This window comes from Camarhynchus parvulus, chromosome 2 (genome assembly GCF_901933205.1).
Source record: "Camarhynchus parvulus chromosome 2, STF_HiC, whole genome shotgun sequence".
Lineage (NCBI taxonomy): Eukaryota > Metazoa > Chordata > Aves > Passeriformes > Thraupidae > Camarhynchus > Camarhynchus parvulus.
In genome coordinates, this window is record NC_044572.1 from 39,850,223 (window position 1) to 39,868,271 (window position 18,049).

An 18,049-nucleotide genomic window follows, 5' to 3' on the forward strand; every position below is an offset into this window, starting at 1 on the left:
GTTGTACAACACAGTCTAAAAGTTCATGTGTTAAACACCTCTACAGATGGTTTTGTTCAGCTTCTTATCAAAGAGGAACCTACTAAATGATATTGAAAAAACTTCCTAGGAGTTTCTTTTTACAAGAAACAAAATATAGGGTATTCCTCCAAAGAAACATTACTGCCTTAGCCAGGGAACACAGAAACCTTTGCCAGCAGTGGCTCATCATTTAATGAATTAAAACTAGCCATAAAATCCGAAAGTCTTACTGCCTACAAGTATTTTTCAGAATACAATTTCTATGTAACACCAAGTTCCCAAGACGTACACCTGCACAGCATGCTTCAGCTTGCATCGGCACGTACACATGGAACCGGGTTTTTCCAAAAAAAGAAAGTAAGAATAAAGATAGATGTATCCCATACAGATATTCTCTGGTGTATTGTCCCAGTAGTGGAGTCTTGGGTATCTCAGCACATTGCAGGACAGCTGTCAGAAGTCACCAGGATGCTGAGAGCAAACATGAGGCAGATCACTAGTTTAAGCCCTCCTGACATTACACAATTGCACATCATTTGGACAGCTGAATACTTAGTCTCTAGAGATCCCACTGAAATTTATAACCTGAACCCTCATTAAGAGCAAGATTACTATGTACTACTTGATTAATCACACCACATTCTCATCTAAATACACTGATGATGTAGAAAAACAAAAGATGTGTGTAAAGTTTTCCAGGACATGTTCCAGGACTCAAAACCATCCCTCAGTTTAGATGGATGAAATTCACCATCTTCCAACAGAACCCCACCAAGATCTTACAGCAGCATGTATGAGCATGTGGTCAGCATGCAAATGCCACTGAGCTAGGCTAGGGAGGGTTGGGTGATTTGATTTGTTGGGGTTTTCAGGAGGTTGGGTTTTTAAACTTCGGGGATGTTTTTGGTCTTCTGTTGTTTTGTTTGTTTTTTTTTCCTGGGGGGAGGGGAAGAAGGGATGGCAGGGAGACACAGAGGAATTCAAAGCTGCTTACTTTACAACTATAACATACTGCCTTTAGCTAAATTAATCTCCAGGAATTTTGGCAGCATTTTTGAGAGATATTCTAGTTTTTCTTTAACCCAAAATAGTCTTAGATTGCTGTGCAAGTTCACAAGAACTATAAACCAAGGCTGTTTCAACACTATTAAGGTCGCCTAAGCAAGGCCATATGTTTAATTGTTCTACAACCATTTATACAAATATTCTAAATTATGGAGTGGTTTGGGCTGCCACTTGGAGGACCTTGAAGATCATCAAGTTCCAATCTCCCTGCCATGGGCAGGAACACCTTCCTCAGAGTTGCTCAGAGCTCCTACCTGGCTGTTAACACTTCCAGTAATAGGGCATCCACAGCTTCTCTGGGAACGCTGTTGCAGTGCCTCGGCACTCTCGCATCTACTTTAAACCTACTTTCTTTCCATTTGATCCTATTCCCCCTTGCCCTGTCACTACATCCTCTCTTAAACAGTCTTGTCCCATCTTTCCTGTAGGCTCCTTTCCAGTACTGGAAGGCCACAGTTAGATCAGTCCAAAGCCTTCCTTTTTCCAGGCTGAACAATCCAAAGTCTCTCAGCCTTTCCTCATACATGTGCTCCGTCCCTCTGATCAACTTGGTGGCCCTCCTCTGGGTTCACTCCAACAGGTCAATGTCCAAATATTAAACACTTATCCTCTAGATTAATTCCCTAGAATAGATGGCATCATTGTGAACAGCTGATGAGTCCGGATATGAAGCAGCATAATAAGAGACAGATAAAATTATCTTGTTTTTATTGACATTATTTAAAGTGCTTGCATAAGAAGACCTGCTTTCCCTGACAGCAGATCCTCAGGAGGTAAACAGCAAAAGAAAAAACAAAAAAATAAATTAGAAAAAAGTCAACTCATTCAATTACTGAGTTAGGACAAATTGCTCAAATACAACCAAACCAAACTACACCCAAACAGAATATCTCCTTGACAAGACCATCAACCATCAGCAGGTAATAAATGAAAGATTTCTTTCCATGAATGGTGTAATTTTTGAATGATTATTTACCTACGTGTCATTCCACAGAAAAGCAAAAGACTGAATCTCACCAGTTCACATGAATTCATGGCTTAATTCTTCACCTTCAGCTTTTCCAGTGTCTCAAATTCTCTATTTCTATAACTGCAACTCACTCAAATCAAGTGCCTGTATAAAAACTAACAAACAACACGTGTTTACTCTTACAGTGAACAAAAATTACTACCTACAAATCAAAACTCAGTAAGTTATAGTGGGAGGGTAATGCAATGTTTCCAATATCTATAGGCAACTAATACAAGAGGAGGAATCAGCACTCTGCTGGCCCACACAACATTTCTTTTTAATAAGAAGGCAGGTAGGATGGAAATACAGTCTGCTCATGCAATCTGAACTACAGCAGCATTTCATCATAAATTTTTAGCTAAGTGCTGTAACATACAGGATTCAGGTGCTGTCACCTGCAGATTATTTTAATTAAATAATTTTTTAAAACCAAATGAAAGCCACCAAAAACCCCAAACACAAAACAAAAACCAACAAAATAAAAAGTCCACAAGTCACATCTCCAAAGTTATGCTGAGGAACTTTAAGGTATTTAAAATCCTTGTAGCATGAATGCCAGTCAGATTATTACCACTGTTACACACACTGAATATCAACCAGCCACTAGGTGTACTAGCAAGCCTCTACCATAACAAATTCACAGCTACCAAAAAAACAAGTTTTAGCAATCCACACATATGTTATTAGTAAGGCAGACAGTACCAGAAAGCTGCAATTCCTGTTTTGTGCTAGTGCTGGCCTTAGTGAGAACCTGCAACATATCAGATCAGGGAACTGAGCCAGCAGTAAAACTGCACTGATGGTATTTTGCCACTTCAGACGCCACTCAGTAGCGGTGAGGTGCAGAGAGGACACTGCTGAGCCCAGAGGAGGCAGAGCAGGACCATGTTCCAGCAGTCAGACTGTAGTGGAGCCACACACTTCCACTGCTGTAGTTTCACATCTCAGTTTGAAGAAATGGCAAGGTAGCAGTCACATCACCTTCCACTCTTCTCATAATATTTTGACAATGCAACATCTTTGCCTTACATTGGATCCGATGCTTTCCCACTTCTGCCCCCTGTGCCCTTCCTCACTCTTACAAGCACCAAGCTCTTTCCCTGCCCTTGCACACACTGACAAGATGCCTTCCAGACTAAAGGACACCCAGAAGCTGAGAGGGCACATCAGCCACAGCCACGTGCATGACAGGAAATATCCCAGAGGACATGGTAATGCTAGCAGTATTCAACACCACAGGATGAACTTTAGCATCACTCTGGTTACTTTGGAAAAGTAGGCATGACACACTGTCACTTGACAAGAAACCAAAAATTCTGTGCTACTGTCAACTTGGACATGTGGACACCTAAGTAAGTGAATAGAAGTGTAAGTGAATAGAAAATGTTCAATTACATGAAAAATCAGTCCAGACTGGCTGCAGTCACTGATATTATGCACACAGGCTACTACAAAGTGCTGGGCAAGGGGAAGCTGCACAAGCAACTCCCAATTGTGAAAGCAAATTTTTCAGAGGAAGCGTAGAGAGAGGAAAAATCAAAGCAGTTGGTGGCGCCTGTGTGTTTGTGGAACAGAAGTTTTTGTTGTATTTAATTTTTTTAAAATAAAGACAATGTGTAAAATGAGTCAGGGAAAAAAAAAATAATCACCAGCATTGGTGGTTCAGTGGTAGAATTCTCGCCTGCCACGCAGGAGGCCAGGGTTCAATTCCTGACCAAAGCAGTCAGTACTCTTAGGGAGGTGATTCCATGACTCTTTCCACTGAGACCCCACCTGGTTCCCAGCACAGGAAGGACATGAACTTGCTGGACAGAGTCCAGAGGAGACCCAGCAAAATAATTAGAAGGATGGAGCACTTTTCCCTGGAGGAAAGGCAGAGAGAAAGTCAGAAGTCTCTTGCACTTCAAATGGAAAGAGAGTAGACTCACATTAGATATCAGGAAGAAATTCTTCCTGTCAGGTGGTGAGGCACTGGAATAAGTTGCCCAGAGAACTTGTGGCTGCTCACCCCTCAAAGTGTTTAAGGCCAGGTAGGATGGAGCTCTGAGAACATGATCTAGTTGAAGGTGTCTCTTTACACACTAGGGGTGCTGGAACTAGAAGACTGTGCCTTCCAACAGACCATTTTTTGAGTCAATGATTCTGATTACAGAATCAACATGAAACTCATTTAACATTCACTTCAGGAAACTAAAACTGAAAAATCTTTTTTGAGCTTGTAGAGCAGTTTTTAAGGTTTTGTTTGAGGTTTTCAATGGCTTCAGAAGTTTAATCAGCTTATGGGAAAGGAGAAAGGATGTAGTGGAAATGACATTTTTTCCTTTCAGAAATCAGGAACTAGTTAGTTCCAGCTCACCCTACCATGAAGCTGTATTTTAAGACACATACTTTCTTGCCAAAATTTCTTCCATTTCCCTCTTGCATTTCTAAAGCATAACAATCTTAAAAGTCTGAAAAGCCTGAAAGAAAGAAATAATAAAGCCTGAGATAAAAACTCTCAGAACTTGAAATTTCTAGGAGTCAGTCCACGGTCCTTCAGAAGGGCCACTGACAGGACATTTAAAAGGAGATCCACTTCTGTTTCTTATTTGTCTTGCCTAATATCTTGTAAAACCATACAAACAAGCTCTTTCTGTTTTAAAAAAGCAAGCAGTTGATTTTCTGATGTATTAAGGGCAATGCTTTCACTATGTCCTACTGGCAGGTTTTGTGAGAAGTCAGTTTAAAAGTAAGGTGTTGATTCTGGCACAACTGACTCATACATGCCACTGTACATGGTGCCTATTTTACAGGAAAGTTCAGCTGACAAAATGCAAAGGGAAACTGAGCTAGAGATCTAACATTAGCAAAAAAAAAAAAAAAAGCCTACCTCTTTTGTAGCCATTTCATTTTTTGTCTCAAGAACTACAACTACTGACGCAGGTTTTATTATTTTATTAGTTTTTGTTTTGTGAATAACCATGTAAAAGACAACACAGTACTTTTAAGGAAGACACACAATTCTCTTGCAAAGAAAAAAATGCTGTCAGACTCCTATTGTAAATTTATGACTTGAAGGGCTACTTAGTAAGAAAAGTTGACAGCATCCAACACCTGGCAGGCAGATCAGATGCTCTTCAATTGCTTAACACATAGAATTCTCTACTTCAGAGAGCATTAGCATGGTTTGTATGGGAGTTCTAACCAGTCAAGAACTATTAAAGAGGGTGCTCTCTGAAAAGGCATTTTTCATTATTTTAAAATGAACAACAGAAGTTATCCATCTTCCTAATAAAGCTATAGACCACACTTACATGCACCTTAATCTGTACACTACCATCCAGTAGCACAAATACATGTTCAAGGAAAGACAATTTATTTGTGACAATTTTAAGCAAAATTGGAGCACGTACAACAAAGAACTTAGACAGGCTTTTGGCTTTCACATTGACTTCTGGAAGACAGACAATTATCTAGCCTTGCATAAAGTCTACCCATAAAAATTCTGCTGCCATGATTTTATTGTAAGGCAAATTTGAACATGCAGAGTAAACCTACACCAGCCATAGTTCCTGTGATGCAATCATAGCAGTTCTGACCAGCCCTAGAACTCTAAAGCTGGCATCAATAAATCAAAGTCACTGCCCTAGACACAAAGTCTCCTCCTGAACTCTCTGCCTGAACTTGAAACGGCTTTAAGATGTCCTTACAAACATAATTGATACCATTAACAGATAAAAATAAAATGTCAAGCCAAATGCACAGTGAACCAAACATTAAGACAAATACATAAAATATATCATCCAGACTGGAGACCTAAGCAAAAGACCTTCCAGCAATATGAATCAAATATGCTACACCCAGTGGCTACAAGAACTTTATCTTAACATTTTTAACTCAGGATTTCACAGCTAGCAGGGAATTTTTAAATGCTGAAAAGAATGCAAGAGTTATTCTAGTCAATGGCAATTGTATCTGGCAACCAAATTAATTCTCAACACATATGAGATGAGGAAAAAGAGAAAGTAAAGAACATTGCATTATATTTCTCATTATTTAGAAACCAAGCCTCCAGAACAAGTATGTCTTCTTCTTCAATACTATCAAATTTGTAGAGAAACCACCTATACAGAATCCAATACTTCCTTTTACTGCAGCATATAAAATATGAACAACAGAGCTAACAGCCCTGGGGATGTGTTATGATATCAAATAAATTTCTGCAATCAGATATCTTAATTATATATGCATTTATACAACTTTAAATGTTCAGCTGGGTTTTTCCTGGGAAGGAAGAACATCTTTACGTGGTGGCTTTTGGCAATCAAACACAGCTTTCATCCAAACACAGCTTTCATCATTCCATAATTCCATCATAATTCCAAAAGACTGTTCCACCTCAAACTGGTAAAGAGACTTTGAAAAAATAAATATGAGATACAAGAGAAGCAACAGTTAAGAGCAGCTTTATTAGAATTGTCTCACCTACTCCCAAATGCAACATGCAAAGAAATATTTAAATAGGAAAAATTTGAACATACTTGTCCTCTAGGAACTGCCCATGTTTCTAATTATAAAGTTCCTTTTTCCAGTGTTACTTCACTGAAGTCTGGGCACACACAAAGAAATCAACCTATCCACCAAATCATTTGTATTTATTCTCACATTTTTTTCACAGAACTGACTCTAGAAAAGAAAATCAACTGCCTGTAAACCAGGTTGGAAAAGTATCACCAACAGCAAGTTGTAAAAATTTCCCCTGTAGAAAACAAAGAGAATCAAACTGGCTTCTACTGCACTTTAACCTTAATCAAATGAGATTGTATCTGAATGACAATAAGACATCCAACTTTGGCAGAAAATGCTACCTCTTAATCGACATTTGAATACACTTTGATATTTGGGGCAGCACAACACCATAGCTTTTGGTTATCTTAACATCAATTTCAGAGCTTTTGTCTGAGATGTAATTTATTTAAATAGAAGTAATAATTTCATATCTGATTTAAACAATGTTTTACACACTTAAAAACTGAGGTTTCCAAAAGGACCTGACTCTTTAATTTGCAACACTTTCATCATTGGTTATCAAAATCAACACTATAGCAGAAGCATTGTTTTGTGGGGTTTTGGTGTCTTTTTAAAGCATATAAAGCAGAATTATTCAAGCACAATGAGACAAAAAAAACCCTGCTATTTTAAAATACTTATAACCAGGCCAACTGTCCATTAAAGGCTTTTTATGCTGTCTGAGAGCCCTGTGCATTGACAGGAACTCAAAGAAAGAGTAAGATGCCCTTTTCTCACAGGACCAGAACAACTGTGCCAAGAGGAAGATCTTCCACTAAAGAAAAACGGAACTGTAGTTCACTTTAGAATTACAACAGCCATACTAGGACACTAGGGGGAACCTGAAAGCAGTCCACTTCAAAAATCTCTTGCACACTGATCCTGCCATTGACTCTAAATTTTCATTCATGAACAAGTGATTTAGATATACAAGGGAAGAGAAGCTTTTGCAGACAACTGAGGTCATAATGCTTAAACATTTGAAATGTAGTCATACATTGGGAAAAAACCATGGCATTCAGACAGCCTCGGACAGGAAGCTATCGTACAGTAGTACAGAGACCATCCTTCATTCTCTCCATTCTTGCAGTTCTTCCAGTCTTTTTTACTGAAGAAAATTGTGAAGCTGCATACTCAAATACCAAGAAAATTATGTTAAACAAAGAGCAGTTGAAAAGGCTGCAATGCTTCTTTACCCTTACTGTTTAGGAAGTGAAACAAAGCAGCCTGAAGAAAAGTTTGCTCTACATATTTGAAGCTTGTTTCTACTTTTGACTCATTCCATAATGGATGCAAATTTTGGATTTTCGGTAACACATGATAAAATGTTATTAGCAACTTACATTCACAAACATGCCTGTTCTCCTAAACAGAAGCACCCTGGGCACACTGCACAGCAGGGAACTACACCACAATTCAGACTTTTGGAAGCACTGCGTCAGCAGGTTTCACTTCTGCTCTGGGCGTTAATTTGAATATGCAAGATAACCCCACATTTCTACAAATCCTTTTGGAGGCATTAGGAGACAAAGATAGGCATGCAGTTTTGAGAGATGTCATTAGCCACATTCACAGGCTAACACTTTATAAGGAGGATGGAGGAAGAGGGTGATAGAAGAGCGTTCACTAAGGATTTCCTAAAATTACCCATTTTCTTTTTTTAAAATTTTTTTTAACTCTATGTACTTATTGATACTTTAAAGCAATATTACATTCCATAACTAAGCTTTTCCAAAAACTCCTATATTCTTTCAGTTAACCATTCATGTATTTTCCAGGTCTTACAAATATTTTCTACTAATCTTACCAATAGAACTGGTAATATAATGCATATTAATAAAGCACAAACATTTACAGTTGGACTCAAATACCTTAAAGGTCTTTTCCAACCTAAATGAGTCTATGATTTCTATTATTCTAAAGGAGAGACATCAGTGCTTACACTACTGAAGTGGAACATCCTGAATATTTTGTATTAATTCTGAAGTATCAACTGAAACACAATCTTTCTAACACTAACCTCTTCACCAAGATTTTATGAACAAACAGCGATAAAGTCACAACACAAAAAAAATCCTCTGCTTAAGCTGTTTTTACAGGAAATTTATGACACCACAGAGGAAAATTTTAACTTTTGTAAATTAGGAAGCCACTGAAGGAGCCACTTACAAAAGGGTATTACTTATACATGATCTAAGAAGGCATGAATATAATTCACCCACACTACATTGTCTTGACAATCAGGCACCGCTTTGCAAAGTGAGCAGGCCTTGAATTACAGGCATTCTCTATTACAATAACAGAGATGCACACCAAAAAAGTCAGTAAGTATTTAAAAAGAGAAACCTCACTTAGCCTTCAGCTGCCAAGGAAGACAAATTGCTCAATCCTCAGCTTCTCTGTTGTGCTGTAAGTGTATGCTATAGCACTTTCTAGGATGAAAAAAAGACTTGATTGCTCTCAGATGAGGGTCTCAGAATACCATAACAGGATCACATCCAATTATCTAGTTTAAACCAGGTAATTCCAGCTGTTTCATTACATCTAGTCTCTTAACAACTTTGATATAAACCACTGGTCTCATTAGTAAGATTTCTGTCAAACTACCTGCTACAAGTAAGTTTAACACATTAACTTATATAATTAGTAGAGTTCACTTAACAAAGATCAGCTTCCTCATCACTCATCAACTGCAACAAGAGCTCTGCTTCTTTTACATGGGCTCACTTAGAGTCTTGTTGCTTCACTTGCAACCAACAGTTTTCAGGTTTGGATTTTCTATGATTTGGACTGATATAGGATTATTGACCTTTTTGTCATAAAGCATATAAAACATGAAACTTGTTTTGAAACTTTTTGTCCCCACCGGTGGTGTAAAATTAGGAGATCACTGCTCATGCCTGTCCCAGAGTATGATCACTATGGAAAAAAAGGGTTATGAGTTCTTCAATTTCTGGAACTTCTAAGAAAACTGCTTTCTCAGAGCCTAGGGGTTTAGAAGCACTTTCTTCAGTAATATGAACAGCACATGGCAGAGAGAACCAACAAAAGAATATAGTCACATACAGGGCACATTTACATTTCAGCTTTTATTACATTACTATCTGCCTAGAATTAATACACTGGAAAGCTGCTGTGAGTCTCTGCCCAGAACACACTTCACTTGGAGCTTAGCAACTCATGCCGAAGTTGAGATAGTAGCACAGTAACACAAGGAAGGGCAATGCTACTACCTAAAAGGAAGTCAGTTTCCAGTGATACATGAAGCAGTATATGAAACAGAAAGGCTGCTGAGTTGCAAATGCCTCCTTCCCACTTTAACCGAGAAGCACTGGTCTATAGGCACCAAGAAAACTTCTCTCTATGCTGCAGTCTAAGTCACTATCAATCCTGCAGGTATGTGAAGTAAGCACATCAATTTTTCAGTCACAAAGCACATTTTTTTACAGAAAACATCCTGTGGGAATCCTTCAACACCACAGACTCGCTGCTCACACAGAACAAGAGACTCAGTGACAACCCAGTTCCTTTGAGGCTGTCTGTCAATACAGAATCAATTAAGTTGGAAAAAAGCCTCCAAGATGATAGAGACCAACCTTTGACCAATAAACAGATGAGGTTAAGGATAGAATCTAGGCAAACATCACTCTACCAATGAAAAGCACTGGATACCAAATAATAAACCACAATAAAGGGGGAAAGGCAGAACTACAGCCTTACCAAAAACACCTAAAATGTGTCTCTCCTGCTTGCTGTTACACATTAATTTTCAATGGAACTCTCACGAATTACCTTGACCACAGAACCTACAGGAGGACACCACCAAGCTCTGCTTTGCCCCATTTCACCTCTCACAATAAGCCACTTTCTTGACCATTACCTTATCTTAATGATTCTTATGTAAGCAAGAAGACATTTAAAGCAGTTCCCAGATTATTTTCCTCTTTTTAACCCAATACTTGACTTCAGGATCACCACTGGACTTAAAAATGTTTATTGAGGATTTGTTAGTGACATGCTAGATTTGTACCAAAGTATTTTGATGTAGAGCTCTACAGGAGGCAAGTTCTCCAAATTAAGGTCATGTCCATTCTTTTCTCCAACAATACATAACTTCTTCCATTTAAATTTAGTACACCTTAAAGATAAATATATACACACACAATCTGTTCACCACCAAAGAGCCATTGTTCAGCTCTCATTAAATTGTACAGCATATTGTATACATTCATGGTATTTGAATTTTTTTTGGCAACCCTCAAGACAGGAAGGAAATTTTTTTCTATCTTCACCCAAGAGCCTGTTTTATACCATAGCCCAACTGAAGCTGGAAACAGGTTCTCCATATGATAAAGTGGCCATAATACATAAATCTGTTTACAGTCTTGCTTGCAATTGATCCTCTGAGCTTGACTGCAGCAGTAATGCAAGCCACAAGACAGAAGCAAACATGCCATCTTGGAGGGACGTATTTCTTTACTCTTCACTAGAAATTCAAGCATGTTGTACAGTTGTACTTTATTTCCAAAAACAAGCATGCACACAAATACAGATTCCCCTTCTGTCACTTCCAGAAGTACTCAGCTCCCCAGCCACAGGCCCCTTGGGCTTCCACAGCACCTGACACCTGTACTGCCACAGCCCATTCCCATCCCCAGCTCTTGCTACCTCTGCAGCCTCTAAAACAAACTTAAACCTTTGTTTGAAAATACTGCCACCATTCTCTAGAAGCCATTTCTGAAAACAGATAAGACATTTTCCTGGGCCCCTGGTGCTCTCAGTGCCACCAAATTTGTCATTTGTCTACAACCTCCCCCAGCACCTGGAAGGGGACACTTGTGACATTACTCAGAACAAGCACCAGTGGTAATTTCAACTCAAGAGTATTCTGCAGCAACCTCTCAGGGCGACAAAACTACAACTTTAGCTGTTTGAAAAGTTATTACCTAAGCAATGGTTATCGAGCATTACACATTTCTTCCAAGAACAGCCAAAGACAAAATATACCTTTCTTCAGAAAGCTGAAGGTAATTATTTGTTAATACATCAACCCCCAATACGGTTTTCAAAGTGAGACCTACTGTTCCACCCTCCCCCAGAGAAACCCAGCTATAGAGTTGATATATGTGGACTAGGAAGTAGACTTGGTTTGAGGACTACTGTTTTCACATGCAAATGCTCACCTTTACATTGCCTCCAGGATCTGGAAGTTTATAACCATCAGCCTGGGCTACCAGAAATGCAAATACAGTAAATACCCAGTCATACACCAAATCTCTGAATGTGACAGGGAGAAATTCATTATCTTATTTAACAAAGCAGCGTATTTCAAGTTATTTCTGTATTAGGACTAGCTAAAATCACGTGTACCAAATGGCTTACAGTAAGTTGTCCCCATCACCAATGAGAAAAGCACACTGAACTTTCTTGTTTGCCTGGCTTTTCAAAACCTTCTGTCAATGCAAAGCACAGAATACAAGTAGTAGGTATATTCTTTGACCTTGAGCATATCAAATTTTTTCAGATACCTATTTATATTTTGCCCTTCATTTATACCTTTATAGCAAAGACAACTTACTCATGCTCAATAATTAAAGCCTCACACTAACATTATTTAGCTTCACTCAACAGAATATGGTCATCTTCTTGCTCAACTATAACCCAACAGGCTACCTACCAAGCCCATCTGCACTATGCAAAAATTATAAAGAATTGGAATTTGTGTCCATAAGTGGACTAACTTCACTACATTTAATCACATCAAACAAAACATTGTTTGACAAATAAGGTTTCCTATCATGTCAAAATAATTTGGTGGACAGCTGTTTCCTTTAAAAAGTTAGCATCCTACCCCTATTTATTTTTTTCTCTATCCTGGTGATAAGATTTTTTAACCTTTTTTTTTTTCTGAGTCCTGCTCTAAAGTCTCAAATATATAATTTTACTTAACTTGAAAATAAATCTTCATTCAATTGACTTTCAGGAAAAATACTCTCAACTTCTCAATAAACTGATCTTCTCCAGCTGAAGCTCTACCTAAAGCATCTGTGTATAAAAATAAGGCCCAAAACTGTTTATTCTTACAACACACAGAACCATGTGCATTTACATATTTCAGTAAAAGCAGTCAAAGTTGATCTAGCCAAATACACTGCACAATATGCTGAAAAAAGCCCTCTGGCTATGTTTCTAAAAACATGTAAAGCAATTGCAGGCATTTCATATAGCAACAGCAGTTAAGGCAGGTAATGGATGGCAACACTGATGCAAACAAGCAAAAGAAAAGGCTGTTTTTTTCTGACATATATCAGCAGTCTAAAAAACTCAAGGATTTCCACAAAAGTTTTAATTACAACAGCTTGTACAATACAGTTACAATAGTTTTAATCAAATTGCTTGTAATTGCAATCTAAAATTAAAGTTAGTTTTATAAACTTAATTCATAAGCTGAATCATTATGTATCTGCAACTCAAATTCAAATATTAATTATAAGTATCTGCTTTATTTCTGCTTTATTAATTTCCTTTTTGATATCTCTCAATTGCATACAAGCACAGCAAAGTTAATAAAAAAAAACAAGCTGAAAAAGGAAAGGATCCCTGCTACTCTTGGGTTTTATCACTTCCTTAAATGAGTCATAACAATCATCAGATGCTATCTGTTTGTTTTTATATAAACAGTTTTAAAATTCATGGCTGGTAGGGTGTAGCCATTTGAAAAAAAAAAAAAGAAGAATTTACCACTAACAGGAACACCAACTGTGGCTATTCAGTAAGAAGTTCTCATTTCCTTTTTTGTACACGAAGTCTGTTTGGAAATATGTTTGACATGTTAAAGAAATGCAAGTGCCTACATAATAGTATAACTTCACAATAGTGCTGTACAAGCCAAAGGAAAAAAAAAATCCAAAAATCAGTAGCCTAAAACAAGCAGTAAAATTAAATACAATCTTTCCAATAACTTTTTTTTCTTTAATAGAAACAAAGAAGCAATAAATCTGGGCAGTAGTCTAAAGAATCCTACCTTGTTGCTTAGAATGGTAGAGTTTGCAATCAGTCCTTTGACTTCATTATTTAGTCAGAGAACCCACAGCATGCCTTCTTTTAAATGTTCTGGTGAGCAACTAGGAAAGAAGATCCTCTAGTTTTGTACTCACCCTTGTAAGCACTAGTAGCATTATTCAGTCTAAATCCCTCTATAAAAGAGACAGAGATGAAGAAATTCCTAGAGCACAGACTGAAGCCACAGTGTTTCCACCTATAACAAACCACGTTTACAGATATCACAAACAAAAAGGAAGAAAAAATTAGGTTTTTCAAAAACTAAAGCATCTCCAGTATGGTAGAACTGTCTCTGCTCTACATAATGAGGTATTTATTAAATGCTGTTAAATATTTCCAGGTAAGGGAAAGAGACACCTATTACAGGCACATGATCCAGGCAAAACATGAATATGAAAATCTGTTGTGTTTGGTCCCTCCAAGCTGAGAAGCCAAGATGTTATGCAACATCAGCCAATGCAACAGCACCAGCCAACTAAAAGCTTTAATGATTACTGTTACTGAATATTTGCCTTGAAGAAATAGCAGTCATTACAAGTTTACAGCACAGAAGTTGTTAAAGTAATATTGACATGACATGCCCATCAAAAACCAGCTGCAGGTAGAGAAAAGCATTCACATGAAGTATTTTAAATCTATATTGTGAACAAAACTGGATGACAGTGTAATAGTTTCACAATATAAACCTGGGCACAGCACACCGATCTACCAGGGCTCAGGCAACAGATGCACAGCAGCTCACAGCCTAAGTTACAAAAGGCCCAAAACACCTTTCAAGTTCGTGCGATGTTACAAGGTGAAGTCTCACACCACCCAAGGGAACAGGTACATCAGAGATCCCAACTCCCAGAACTGCACAGGGAGGATGTCAGCATCCAGATGTTGGCCTGCAGGAAGCCAGTGCTGCTCCTCCCTGGCTCACTGTTGTGAACCACGGTGGCCTCCCTCCCCCTATGGGAGCTGTGCTACCTTTGAGCTGCTGAGCAGGCCAGGTGAAAGAGCTGCAGGAGATCAGCATATGGCACAACAAGGAAGATAAGATAAGCAGGAGGTCCTGGGAGGTCTGCTGCTTGCCAAACAATGAATAAATCAGGTTCATCCAATCCTCAAACTACTGGACTTTCCTGCTTATCCATACGGACACCAGTGACACCTCCAAAATGCAACTACTGAGCAAATCAAGAGTGACTACTGAACACCGTAGACAAGGAATCCCATGCAGTGTTTCTCAGTCTCTTCACTGAGAAGCAAAAGGCTTAGAGCAGATTAGATGCTTCCAGAGGGTCAGCACACGGCTGTAGCAGAGCTTTTATGCTATGACCACAGAAAACTCTTCCAGGAAGAAGGATCCATCTGACAAAGTGCGGCAGGAGTGTATTTGTCACAGGCACAATAAGTCTGTGGAGTACGGCTTTAAACTAGGCATGGTGGAGAAAGGTTGTCACACTAAGGAGAAGTGAAGATGGGGGAACACAAGTCTGGAGGCTCACACACTTCCCTCGTGGAAGTGGCCTGTCTGTGAGCCCATCTCAAGTGCTTGTACACAGCATGGCAAGTAACAGGATTCAGTCCATGCACCACTGCAGAGCTGTAACCTCATAGGAATTAGAGAGTGATGGTGGGACAGCTCACATGGTTGAGGTACTACAACAGAAGGTCAGAGACTCTTTAGGAAAACCAGCCTGGAAAGGTAAGGAACGTGGGTTTCAATCTACGCAAAGGGAGTCCTGCTTTGTTTGGAATGAGTGACAACACATCAAAGACCCCACAGGTAAGGATCAGAGAGAACAGTCCAACATGGGCAACTTTGTATTAGGTGCCTATTACAGACTTCCTGATTAAGAAGGGGCTGTAGCAAAAGCCTTCATTTGAAAGCTTAAGGAAACTTCAAGATTGCAGACACTCCAGGGCCTAAACTAACTAGTATCTGCTGGTAGAGTATAGGCAAACACAAGCACTCCAGGAATTTTCTTGAATTTGTTGAAAATTACTTCTTGGTGGAAGTCATCGATGACCCAGATAGTGAATATGCTCTGTTGGACCTGTTGCTCACACACAAGGAAGAAGCAAATGGAGATGTGAAAGCCAAGAGCAGCCTTGGCTGCAGCAATCATGAAATCATAGAGTTTGAAGTCCTGAGAGAGGGAGAAAAGACAAATACTACAGCATACAGTGCACAACCCAGCACATAGTTACAACATGGCAGTTCATAGTTACTTCATGGCTCTTCACTTTCACCCTGTCCAGGGCTCTCTGCATGTAGAATCTCCCAGGAGACCACAACGGAGGAGGATGAAGGCAAAGTCTGTGAGTACTGGCTGACCTTTAAGGACAACATCCTCAAAGCACAAAACACAGGAGTTCAAGCAGGCCTGACAACGGACCACTGTGAAAGAAAAGGGAACCTGTGACTGAGCTCAAATGCAAAACAGAATACATGAAAGGTGGAAGCAGGAGTGGGAGGAATATACAGACATTATCTAATTGTGCAGGGGTGGAGTTAGATAAACCAGAGCTTGGCAGTGGTTGAAAATAATAATGGAGACAAAAGGCACTATGAAAGGGAGAAAACACACTTTTAATTTTTCCATCCAAAAGCAAAGTTATACAGCAGAAACAGAAAATAAATCTTTGTACAACAAGGTGTTATTCACACCAGCATCTGCTAGCCACCCTTTACTTAAAAAAGAGAAAATGTGAAGGATTAGGCCTTCTAAACGCAAACTGGAAATCGATTAGTTAGCAATAAGTGTGATTTACAGTAAGTTGTATTAGCTTACTTATAACCCTATCTACAAGAAAAGAAAGAAATCACACATGCTTCCACTTAGCATGATTTTTGAGATCCAGGAAACAGCAGCCTGAATCTCTTGACGTAGCAACACAATTTTTGCACTGAGAAGCAGTCACAGTTGAAGAAATGGACACCAAATAAGGTTCTATTACAACACCTCTGTGAACAGATTTGCTTTAACGTCTTTCTGTTCTTTGGTAACAAAGACATACATGCAAAGCAGGCTGATTAGAGATTCTCTAGTCTTCTGATTATAATATGCCAGTGAAACAATCAGTGTGTTCAGGATGCTCAGCAGCAGCATTTTTTGTGGAAGCAAATTCTTAACTTTTTCTAGTAAGGAATTACTGGTATCACTACTCCTGCCATAACCTAGGTATTCACAATAACTTAGCTGCCTTTTTCTTCATCCCAAAATAGATCCCAGTCAAGACACAGCCAGCATATATTTAGTAGACATTAGTCATGGAAAATGGAAAAGAATCAGCCTAGTCCAAAAATGAGTAAGGGAAAAAAGAAATCTTCACTTTACATTTTAGGGAAGCACAGTTATTTAAGATAGCATTTCCACATACACAGTCTAAATACATGCCCCCATAGTAAAAACACAGTAACTGAAAAGAACAGCCAGGTTTTCATACAAGTCCTCAGTTCACCCCACCTGCAAGCAGATCTCAGCTACCAGATCCTCAGAACTATAGCTGCACTGTAAAAGCAACAGTCGCAGAGGGCAGAGTAGGTCAAACAGCACAATTCCAACACACAGGGGATGCTTCTCTGTAATTCCCACTTCCTCTCCACAGTTTCCACCCACATGCCTCATTCACAGGAAGCTCCAGTTTGTTTGGAGGCAGACTCCAGACATTCTGTTAAACTGGGGCAACAGTGTGACAACAGGTGCCCAATCTGGAAGCATCTATTTAAGTTTAAAAAAACCTTCAAGCCTGTTTTCAAGTTTAAAAATATTCTGATATTTCAGGATACTATCTTAGCACTACTGCCAAGAACGTTAAGTCTAGATGCCTTACAGCATATGAAAAACATCAGTACTCATTCTGTAAAAATTGTCGAAAATTTAAACTTCCAATTAGTTTGAATAAGAAAAAAATCCAACCAACCAACAACTACAAAAACCCTGAGCCACAAGAAATCTCAAAATCTCTCACAGTAGGATTCTGGGAAAGAAGATGACTCACCTATACTTCACAAAGTATCATATAGTGAGAGTTCAAATGAAGACTTGAATAAGGTTCTACTCTCCAAGTTGGCAAAGTGTTAATCTAAACTCATCTTCAAAGCAGAAGACAGAAGAGAGGGGGAAAGGGAAGGTCTAGGTGGTACGTTACTAAGGATGTTATGCAGGGGCAGAGTCAAACTCACAAAAAACTTTTAGAAGAGAGAATCTTATATCTTCTGAAGGAAGATATAATACAATGAGTACAGCACTGGGAATGCTTCTGCTAAAATGGGACTTGCTAGAATTAATAAGCCAGGGGTATTTCAAGGTTATGAAGCACTCCAGCATTGCTGAAACAAGACAACTGACG

General features: G+C 38.8%; 1 protein-coding gene and 1 pseudogene across 4 annotated transcripts in view; one reads left to right on the forward strand and one right to left on the reverse strand.

The window, feature by feature from the left end:
• The window catches only part of SLC4A7 (solute carrier family 4 member 7), a 93,683-nt gene that overhangs the window by 69,815 nt on the left and 5,819 nt on the right, over positions 1 to 18,049 (reverse strand). The window lies entirely within an intron of this gene.
• Positions 3,222 to 3,705, forward strand: LOC115917647 (annotated as a pseudogene).